Below are 10982 nucleotides of genomic sequence, written 5' to 3' on the forward strand. Positions count from 1 at the left end.
GCTTTGTCTCAAACAAAGTTTAGAAGGCTCATATCTTGTTCTTCTTGTTCTTGTTCTTGTTCTTCTTTTTCTTCTTCACATTTGGTGTACTCAATTTTAGCTTTTGCCACGCTAAAATTTGGCACGCTTCCGGTGTACTCAATTTTAGCTCTTGCCACGAGAAGGCAACCTGGGCGTCCTAGACGAAAGAGGATCGAGTCATAAGCGTCCGAGGACGGTGAGTTGCGTTGTAGCCATTGCCATGCTTCCGGTCTGCAAGTTGCGTTGTAGCCATTGCCACGCTTCCGGTCACAATCGCAGATCGTGCAATGAATCTGTTGCCGAGTAGGCATTGTGTATATACTTGTTAGTATTGTTTAAATATTGAACTCTATATTTAAATACATCCGTTACTGCTTTAAATATTGGCTTCTCATTTAAATTTGTTTTTTTATCGCTTTAACCTATATTTTTTTATCCGCTTAAACTATACAACGCGATGGTGCCAGTGTTCCCCTAGCTGATTAATGCACGCTCGTTACCCAAGCGCTTTCCACTCCCGCTGCACATAAAAATCGGAAGTCAAGCGAAGCAGTCGTTGGATTTCGCAGAGATAAATGGGAAGGAAGAACCATTTCGTTGAACATACTCTCATCGGGCGCAACCACTCCTCTTCCTCTTCCTCTTCTTCTTGTGTGATGGTCATCCTGTCGAGTCGAACATTTGGCGTTCACGACATTCACTCCATTCAAACCACATTTTTTAGATCATAAACTTTGTACAGGATGTGTCATGATTGTCTTCCTCTTGTCATCCGTAAACAACCTATAGGTGAAAACTTTCTTTTTCTTGCCCAAGGAGAAATGCTCGCCTTCTTGCTCTATGGGTAAGCAATGACGGAAATGTGTTTCGCCTTGGGTCAAGAAAAGAAGGTTTCACTTACAAGTTGATTGCTGATGATTACCAGAAAAAGGTTCATCACATATCTTTTAAAAAGAACTTGATCTATAAAAAAATGTGGTCTGACTGGAGCGAGTGTTGTAGACACCCTATTCAAAGGTATACTTGGACGATTCCGAGGTCCGTGTTGGTTACATCGTCCGTTAAATGGAGAGTTTGAAGCTTAAACGGAGAATTTTTGTATTGTCTTACATTCTATTTTTATCAGAGATTTGTATTTTAAGTAAAGGTCATTGTAATTATGCTGATATTTAATAATAAAATAAATGTTGTATTGTATTGTATTAAATGTATTTTTATTAGAGATTTGTATTTTAAGTACATTTCATTGTAATTAAGTTGATACTTTATAAGAAAATGTTAAACTGAGAAAATGAAATTTAAACAGAGCAAAATAAATGAAATTTAAGGGGAATGAATGTTATCAGAGATTTGTATATTAAGTAAGTTGATATTGAATAAGAAAAATGAATGTTGTATTGTATTGTCTTTAAGTGAACATTCTATTTTTTTATCGAGATTTGTATTTTTAGGTACATTACATTGTAATTAAGTTGATATAATACAATAAGAAACTCGTTAAACAGTAGAAAAAAATCATGTTAAAGGGAGAAACCGATACTTAAACGGTATTTTTAAACAGAAACTTTGTTCTTTTAAATAGAGACTTTGTTATTTTAAATAGAGACTTTGTTATTTTAAATAGAGAGTTTCAATACAAGCAGGACATGTTGAGGTGAGAACTTTCATTCGAGCGATGACAATATGTCTTCCTCGCGACAGTGACATATATTTCCCTTTTTGCCCTTGGGATGGAGGGAAAAATACCGCCCAATCACATTACGTCTAGTCTAACCTCTATGCATACAACTGTGCAATTTTTTGTTTGCCTATCTGACTGCTGTTTGTTGTTTACATCTTCTTCTTCTTCTTCTTCGTCTTCTTTTTGTTCTTTATTTCATTTGGTTTGTACAATTTGGTTTTTGGCCGATATATTATGGAGAGTTTTTGTGGTATTGCTAGATTCAATGGGGAAGGAAGAGTGTTAATGTTCACGGCTCAGACTTCTTGGGAGTTGGTTTTAGCTTAGATATGTGAGCGATGGGGTCTCAAAGTTTCCCTTGTCAGGGTGAAGTTTATCACACTAGATGGATATGAAACGGTTTGTCCAATAGAAAACGATGTTGACTTCCAGCGGATGTGTCACGTGCACTCTATATTCAAATGCGCTGTAGTTGATCTTGTTGTCGAGACAGACAATGTGCCATTGCCGAATCCTAATGAAAATGAGTTTTACTCGTTGTAAGTTCCTTCTCTTTTATTTGATCCAGTTGTATAGGTTCATTATTGTTTAAGTATGTCAGTCACTGGTTAACATCTGGTATTATTCGTTTATGTTAATTGGTCACTGTTTAAGTATTTACGTTAACGTTTAAATGTTTGCATTATCACTTGAACATTATATTCTCCGCTTAACATATTGATCTTTTCATTTGACTGAAGTGTTGGCAGGAATTCAGATTCTGCGAGTGCTCCCGTTCATCCCTATAGTGACCCTGATAGTGTGGGATGTCTTCCTTCCTCGTCAGATCATTCTGAAGTGCTGTCGTTGGATATTGAACAACGTTTTGACGGCGTTGAACATTTCAGGGATGTACTTCGAAATCATGCAATCAAAATGCAATTTTTGACTTCAAATTCATAAAGAACGAAAAACATCGGGTGATCGTGGAATGCGTCACCGATGGTTGTCGCTGACGCCTTCATGCATTAAAAGAGTATAATAAAAAAATACTTTTCGAATCAAGACAATCAACCCGCTCACACACTTGCGGTGATGGCATAGGTTCGGCGCCACATCCGAAAAGCGCCCAAAAAATGGGTTAGCGCACGAGTGATTCGGGAAGCTCAAGGACCGGCCCTTGTACAAGGCCATCGACATTCGTAAGGACATGTTGCGGGAACATGGTGTCCACATACCATACAAGCGAGGCTTGGTTGGAAAAAGAGCATGCCCGGGTGGTCCTCGACTGGCAGGTGACATCTCCAGCTATGATCGCTTGCTTTGGTATGTGGATAAGGTGGTCGAGACAAACTCCCAGCAGTATGCGATCGTGGAAAGAGACGATGATCGTTTTAAACGTGCATTCTTTTCTTTCAGCGCGTGTATTGTGGGATTCAAGAGGGCTTGCAGGCCGCTACTGTTTCTCGATGGTACCCACCTCCTTAGAAAATATCGGGGTACACTACTGGGTGCCATATGGAAAGATGGAAACAATGGTTTTTTCCACGTCGCCTTCGGTATAGTCGACAACGAGACCGATGCCAATTGGACTTGGTTCATATCTAAGTTAGGCGATACTTTATACGAGGAAGGAGATTATCATGAGATAATTACCTTCGTGTCGGACAGGTCCAAGGGCCTTGTGAACGCAATTGCGAGAGTCTTCCTTCTTCGCCACATGCATACTGTCTTCGACATTTGGAGGCCAATTTTATGAAAGTCAATGTCAGACTTGGGAATGCATTGAGGGAGGAGTGCTGGTCTATATGCTTCCGCATTGCGTGGGCATCCACGGCTAAAGATTTCGATGATACCGTGAATGAACTTCAGGCCACATCACCCGAAGCTCATCACTGGTTAATTAATAAATTGGATGTGGCACATTGGTCGAATTATCTGTTCAGATGTGATCGTTGGGGTGAGATGTATTCAAATGTCGCGGAGTCATTCAATGCTTGGATCAAAGAAGCTCGTCATTTACCGGTGACGAAAATGGTCGACTCCATAAGGTCTGCGAATGTTGATTTACACTTAACATTTAGTGTTACCCTTTAAATATTTTCGATATTTGTTTAATTCGACTTGTCTGACTTTAAATATTAATCTTTTCGTTTAACTATTTACAATAATGTTTAAACATGTTTACGAATTATTTAACCATCAACGCTCTTTGTTTAACCTTATTTGCCGAGTTCAAGTTGATGCGCATGTTATGTAACCGCGTGAGCAAGCGAACAAATGGGAGACCTACTTATGCCCGCATCATACATTCAAGGTAGAGATCATTGTCTGAGGATAGCCGAAATCTTCGTGTTGGTCGCTGTGTCGATGATCATTATGAAGTGATCGACCCGAAAGACAAAGAACTCTGTAGATCTTGCCATCAGAACTTGTTCATGTCGAAGGTGGCAAGTTTATGGTATCCCTTGCAAACACACTTGGGCTGTAATAATGCACACAGACACCAACGTTCATCGATTTATTAACGGCTACTTCACCGTCGACAATTACAAACTCGAGCGATAAGGAAGCTATATTCCCCATACCCGACGTAGCGATGCACCTTCGGACTGGAAATCGTGAGCTTCGCTTATGCGACCACCGTGACGAGAAGGCACCGGGCGTCCTAGATGAAAGAGGATCGAGTCGCAAGCGTTAGATGTCTGCGAGTTACATTGCAGCCGCTGCCATAGATCCGGTCACAATCGTAGATCTTGTAATGAAACTGTCGCCACTAGGCATTGTAAATAAGCTGAATTCTAAAGAGAAACAATCTGAATTGACTGGAAATTTTTCATACTTAAACTCTTATTCTTTACAGTGTTATCAGTTATTTAAATAGAGACAGTGTTATTTTAAACAGAGAAACTGTAATTTTAAATGTTTCAAACTGATATTTAAACGATAGATGGTAAAGCTAAACATTTAAACTGAAATGTAAACAATGACACTGTAAATTAAACAATGAATTGAATTTGAATGGAATTTAGTCTGACTTTATAATTAAACAATTAATTAAATTTGAATGGAATTTGTCCTGGTTTACATTCGAAAATAAAATTAACATTAACATATACAAGTCCTGTACTACGAAATCAAAATTTAACCCGCTTCGGACAACCCCCCTTTCTCATGGACACCGGCTGCCCTCCCCTCCTTAAGTATGCGGATAACATACTTTAATCTCAGGTAAGGAACGTCATGTCTGCTGTAGTCGTAGCTTCTCACCCCAAAGTAATTGCTCGATAAACCGCGATCACATAGATGGCGTAATCGACGCTTCTTTGTTTTTTTGCTGGGGTTTCCATGTCGTAAACGAGTGGGTACTTTCATGGTCGCCGACTCGCGAATCTGCATATCGACAGTAGTGTCGAATAGATTCCATTGCCGAGATATGCAAGTTGAGATTAAGATACTGATTAAATAACAAACACTATCAATCTGACATAATTAAAGAACTTACCATGTCCAACGCGTCTTTTTTGTACCTCGCGCATGAAGAATAATGCTTGTATTCTTGTTTGTCATTGTCAAGGACGACGACATGGAAGTGGCCATTCATTATTATCGGGAGGATGACAATTTGAACTTCATGCAAGCTGCGCACAGCATCTTCGATCATAGCCATAGTTATTTCATGTGCGTCGTCCTGCTTTGACATAAACAGCGCCAGCTGTCTTGTGATGGAGGCATGCTTTTTGTAGGGATATGGCACTTTGCTCATCGACTTTTGTATTATGCATACAAAAGCGTCCCATCACATCATCTCGTGACCATCTCCTTACCCTCAAGCGATGAGTATAATTTGTCCCTGTAGTGGGCACGACTGGTCATTCTTCCACACGACAAGGTCTTTGAGATTAAACGATAACAGATATAATTAGACCATATTCTAAATATTTAAATGATATTATCAATGCTCAAATGATATTATAAATAATTAAACGTTAAGTAGATAAATTAAATGATAACATATAAACATTTAAACACTATCACAAAAAAGTTAAAACACTATCATAAAAACTTTAAACACTATCAAGTGGTCTTTAAACTTACCTGTCCATACGGCAATTAAGGAAGATCCTCATCAACTCCTGCTCGTCAGATTTGTTAAGACGCGATTGACAACCCATTTTTTTCTTCGAACGAAGACTTGCCGAGCCGCCTTGTCCCACTTTTGATTGGTCTTGATCATCTCCCTCGCTGCTCGGTCGGGGTCTTCACGAGGGCATCGCTGCTGAGCCTTCACGGTGTTCAAAGACCGCAGAGATCTTCCTTCGATGCGGGGACGACAACAGCATCAACCGCAGACACATCCTTACATGGTTGTTGTTGTTGTTGGATTGTGTCTGGCTTCGATGCGGGGACGACGACAGCATCAACCGCAGACATACCCTTACATGCTTCTTTTTGTTGTGGGATTGTGTCTTGATTCGATGCGGCATCGTCGATCACGGCCACTGCCACTGCGTAATGATTCAACGATCTTCTCACCGTAGCCACGTGAATAGAGATCAACCGGAGACACACCCTTAGCTTGTTCTTGTTCTTCGTGGGATTGTGTCCATCTTTGATGCCGCATCTCGAGCATGGGTTCCACCGGGTCGGGATTTCGTTAACAAGGGAGTAAACGATCTTCTCAGCACGCAGCAACGGCCACATCATCTACGATATCCTCCATCGCATGGCTATGTCATCTACGGGCGACATACTCGAGAATGACAGATCGCCGATGGTGTTGCTATTGTTTCATCATCAGCCGGCGGTGGAGACAGAGACAGTATTGTTCTCCTCTTTTTCGCAAGTCTCTTCGAATGTGGCCGTCTTGGAATGGCCACCCTGATGATGTCGTCATCATCAAATTCCGATGGCTCATCCGTCTCGGGTGGTTCATTTCTTTGGAGGGACGGCGCAGTCGGTTGTGAACGTCCTTCCAGTGCCTCAACACGAGCGACAAGCCGAGGAAACTCGGTCATCAATATCTGGCACGCCTGCATAAGAGTTGCAGTGACATCTTCGCCTAAGGTAGTCGGTGGGCCGCTACTGCCGGAGGGGCCGCCATGGTCGGGGCCGCCACAATTGGGGGACTGTCGTTGTCGTGGTAGGGGGTTGTTGCAATCTGGCGGGGTGGGGGAGTGCTTCTCCGACGTCGAGGAATGCGTGCGCGTGGTGGGTTGGAAGTAGGAGAACGGCGTTGAGCGCGCATGATAGAGGCTGCCCTCTCATCCTGCCTTCGAGCAAGTGGTTCCGGAGCAATAGCATCCATCCGTTGGTTGACCCCAACAAATATTTTTTCTTCAGCATTCGCCGGAACCAGCTCAGGAAACTAACATATGTAAATTTTAAAGTTAAAAGGAGAACAAAATATTTACACCTTTATGAATAAATTTTAAATTGTAAATAATAAAGTTAAACGTTAAATAAAATGGTTAAATATTAAAGACTTCTGTTAAACATTGTCCATGATTTATTACCTCTTTTCCTTCGAGCGATAACAAGCTGGTTTCTACCGTCGCTTGCTTCCTGTAACTACTTTCACCGTAGCACACCATCCTTGGGATCTTACCGAAACAGACTTTCTTTCCCGCTCGGTCACTCGTGAAAACCATACGTTAAGCGCGATCGAGCACCCCTTAATATATCATGTGTGGTCTTTTTCCGGCAGCATCTATCTTGCACTCGAGCGATCGCGTGTGGAATGTCCTCCATCAGCCACTTGTGCGTCGCCTGCGCCTATGCGTATCGCCCCATGGCGGGTAGATCATCGACATAATCAACGATCCGATTCGGAACCGAGCATGATATATTTGGGAAGAGATCGCACTCCATGAGGTACACCATCGAGTTTGACAAAAATTATCTTCTTCCCCTCCGTTGAACAAGTTGCACAAGAGTGCTCTTGATGGAGTCTCTGTGTCTCTCGTAGGTTTTTGATAAATACCTCCCTTCGAACACTGAGCGGGTTTTCTTCTTATGAAACACGACTACGTCGCCATCACAACGCAGACCAAGAACGAGGGCCACATCCCGAGGGCCTCGAAACTCAGCGAGCTTTTCCCCGATCCCGAATTTATTAGTGCGGCCATCGTACCTTTGCGATGAGAGAATCAAGAAGGGCCCTCTCTTGGTATATAGCTTCCACTCAAATGAATCGTCGCAAAGCGGTGTCCTTCGGATGATCTCGAAAGATCGAGGAGTCATGTTATCTTTCAATTCACTAAGGTCTCCACTCACGGGTGTCAAATAGCATCGCCCATTAACTAGGGTCGACCGCCATAGTCACAAGCCTGCAACAATAACAACACATTCAACATGCAGTATTGACAAATGTTTAAGCGGAAATATAAGATTTTAAACGGTAACCTTCAGTTATTAAACAGAGATATCAATTGTTAAATAGAGACCTAGTTTATTAAACAGAGACAACAATACTTAAACAGAGACAACAAAATTTAAATTGTAACATCTCATTTCTTAAACGTAAACCTCATTTGTAAAACTGCAACTATATCAAATGAAAGAGGGAATGTATATTATAAATATTACACAAATCATAACAATTGAAATAACTATTTCGATAGTGTATACAGACGAAAGCGCAAAACAACACAACACCCTAGCCGAGAAATTGCCTTGCAGACTAACAAAACCCCAGCCGAGAAATCCCCCTACAGACTTTAATATCTTCCAACAAAAACAGGAGCACAAAACGAAATCGAAAAATCTTTCTTTATAATAGAATAGTTACCATAAAACCATACTCAATACCTTAGATTGCAAACTGATTAAATGCCAACTACTTGCGCGGGACTTCTCCTTCGAGATACCGGTGGAAAGGGAAAAGCTGCAATTACAGAGGCTGCGCCAATAGAGACAACTTCGGAGACAGCTTCGGAAATGGAAAAACTGAAGACGCGAGTTGAGAAAAAACTCAGTAAACGGCTCCAGTAAATTCCTCTCTTGGGGTTACCATACGGAAAACCCCCCCACTTCCTCTCATACCGCCGAAATGGCTGCAGTCACGACTCCCCATGCAAGGGCATTTCCATCCATAAAATTTGAAATTCAATCCGTTGACATCCGTTACATGCTTTTGGGGGTTGAAAAACATGGAATTAAAAAGGAAGGGGTTTTTGGGGAGTGCAAAACTAACGGGGTGTTTTTGGCAATATGGCAAACTTAGGGGGTGTTTTTGGCAATTTCCACTAATTTAAAAAATATAAAATACTTGCGCAATTTAAGAAATAATTAAAAAAATTGCAATATTTTAATCAATTAGCCACTATAAGTTTGGTATTACATTAATCAGTAAAATACTAACTGCGTGTTGTTGACTATCAATTCATTGTTGCTTGAGTTTCCAGTCTGTAGCCAACCTGAGTTTTTTTGTTCAATGTAAAGTTGCTCTCAAGTTTCCCTGTTCTCAACCACCATGGCTTTTGTTGGCCATTCTCATTAATATCATTAGTGGAAGCTTTCATGGTGTTGCTATTTGTTAAAATTGTTATTTACTCTAGCATTTAATTATATGTATTGAGATTAGTGAGAAAAAAAGTAAAGCAAGTGTGTGTGTCTGTGTGTTCCTTCCAAGTGTAGAGGTTGTTCATACCTTCAGGCATGTGTGTTCTGGAAATTATGAAAGTAGTTTATATTGTTCTAGTTTTATGTTTGCACAATGTGTAATTTTTTTTTTGTCTTCTATTTTAATCCACATATTTCAATTCACATTTGATATTGAAAAGAAATATGGCTTAAACTAGTGCATGTGTGTGATATTCAATCCAATGCTCTCCCTTAAATCTTTAAGTAAGTGTTGCTTGGATCCTTTCTTTGAGAATTACAACTTGCATTACCGTATGCAATAACGATTACTCCCTCCATTCCTATTTATCTGTCATAAACCCATGTTCTTTTTTATCTGTCATTTATAAACATTAAGAAGCATTTATTATATTTTTTCCAAAATTACCTTAACACTCAATTTCAATTCTCTTCTTGAAATTTAATATGAGAGAGAAATGTGAAATATAAATTATGGATAATTTTGGAAAGATAACTAATTTTTTATTAAATTATGTATAAAAAAAACCAATTTTCTTGGTATGTAAGATTCGGTTATTCACGACAGATAAAAAAGACAGAGAGAGTGCATATAACTGAATCAACGTCTCGGAGGTCTGCTGCCATCCTTATTATAGAGGGTCATATCAACGTCTTAGTTGACTTTGAAATCTCCTATTTCTCTCCAGCCAAAGTCAATGTAATTATTTCCTACTTCTCATTTTATTTGATATGTATAACTTAATTCTTTTAGTTCCTAAAATGAAAAAAGACAATGATTTTGCTTTTAAAATACCCTGTCATCAGTTCGGGCAGTAGACTAGTCAGCAGTCTAGTCAGCACTCATGTGTTGATTGGGTATTAATTTGATGACCCATATTGCTATTTAGGCAATATTAAATTTTTATAGGGCTTGCAGGGAAAAAAGCCCCTTAAAAATGAGTTTAAGTGGGATGTGCATCCAATATTTTCAATGCTTTTAAAAATAACTTTTGTTTTTCATCCCCATCTCCCCATCACCTTTCCCTTCTCCTCCCCTGCTCTCTGTGCTATAGAAAAATTTTTGAATTCATAGCTTTCCTTCATCTCCCCTGTTCCTTTTTCTTTGTTTTATTTCTCCTTTGCGCAATGCAACTGAAGAAAAGCCATATTCATGGCCATGTTTCCCTTTCCCTTTCCTTGCTTTTCCATGGCATCATGAGAAAAAGCTAAAATTATGGCTTTCCTTCTTTTTCCTTTTTTTTTCTCCTATTTTTTTCTTCTCGTTTGCTCTTTGCCATTTGAAAAAACCATCTCATTCTCAACCATAAACAACACCAGAGACAATATATCTCAGAATGCCAGTGTAATTGTGTGTATATAAACTGTGAGTTCTTCCTCATTAAACAAATAAAATACATCATGGTATTGAAACTACCTCAAGGTGTCGTTACTGTGCATCTAGGTTCAAAGTTCTCCAAGGAGTGATTGTCGTGAGCGATTTTGGTTTCCCAAATCACCTATGCAAAGATGGTATAACTCACTACTACCCCAACAGGAAGTAAACAACCGAAAAAATTATGATCTGCACTCTAGGAGAATGATTTATATGTTACATGCAGCAGGAGATGGCGAACAACAGTCCATTTCAAAACCATGTGACTGAGGATGATTTTCCTTTCCTTACAGCGGGATATGGCGAACAACAGGGTTCATTTTA

This window comes from Dioscorea cayenensis, chromosome 12 (assembly GCF_009730915.1).
Source record: "Dioscorea cayenensis subsp. rotundata cultivar TDr96_F1 chromosome 12, TDr96_F1_v2_PseudoChromosome.rev07_lg8_w22 25.fasta, whole genome shotgun sequence".
NCBI lineage: Eukaryota > Viridiplantae > Streptophyta > Magnoliopsida > Dioscoreales > Dioscoreaceae > Dioscorea > Dioscorea cayenensis.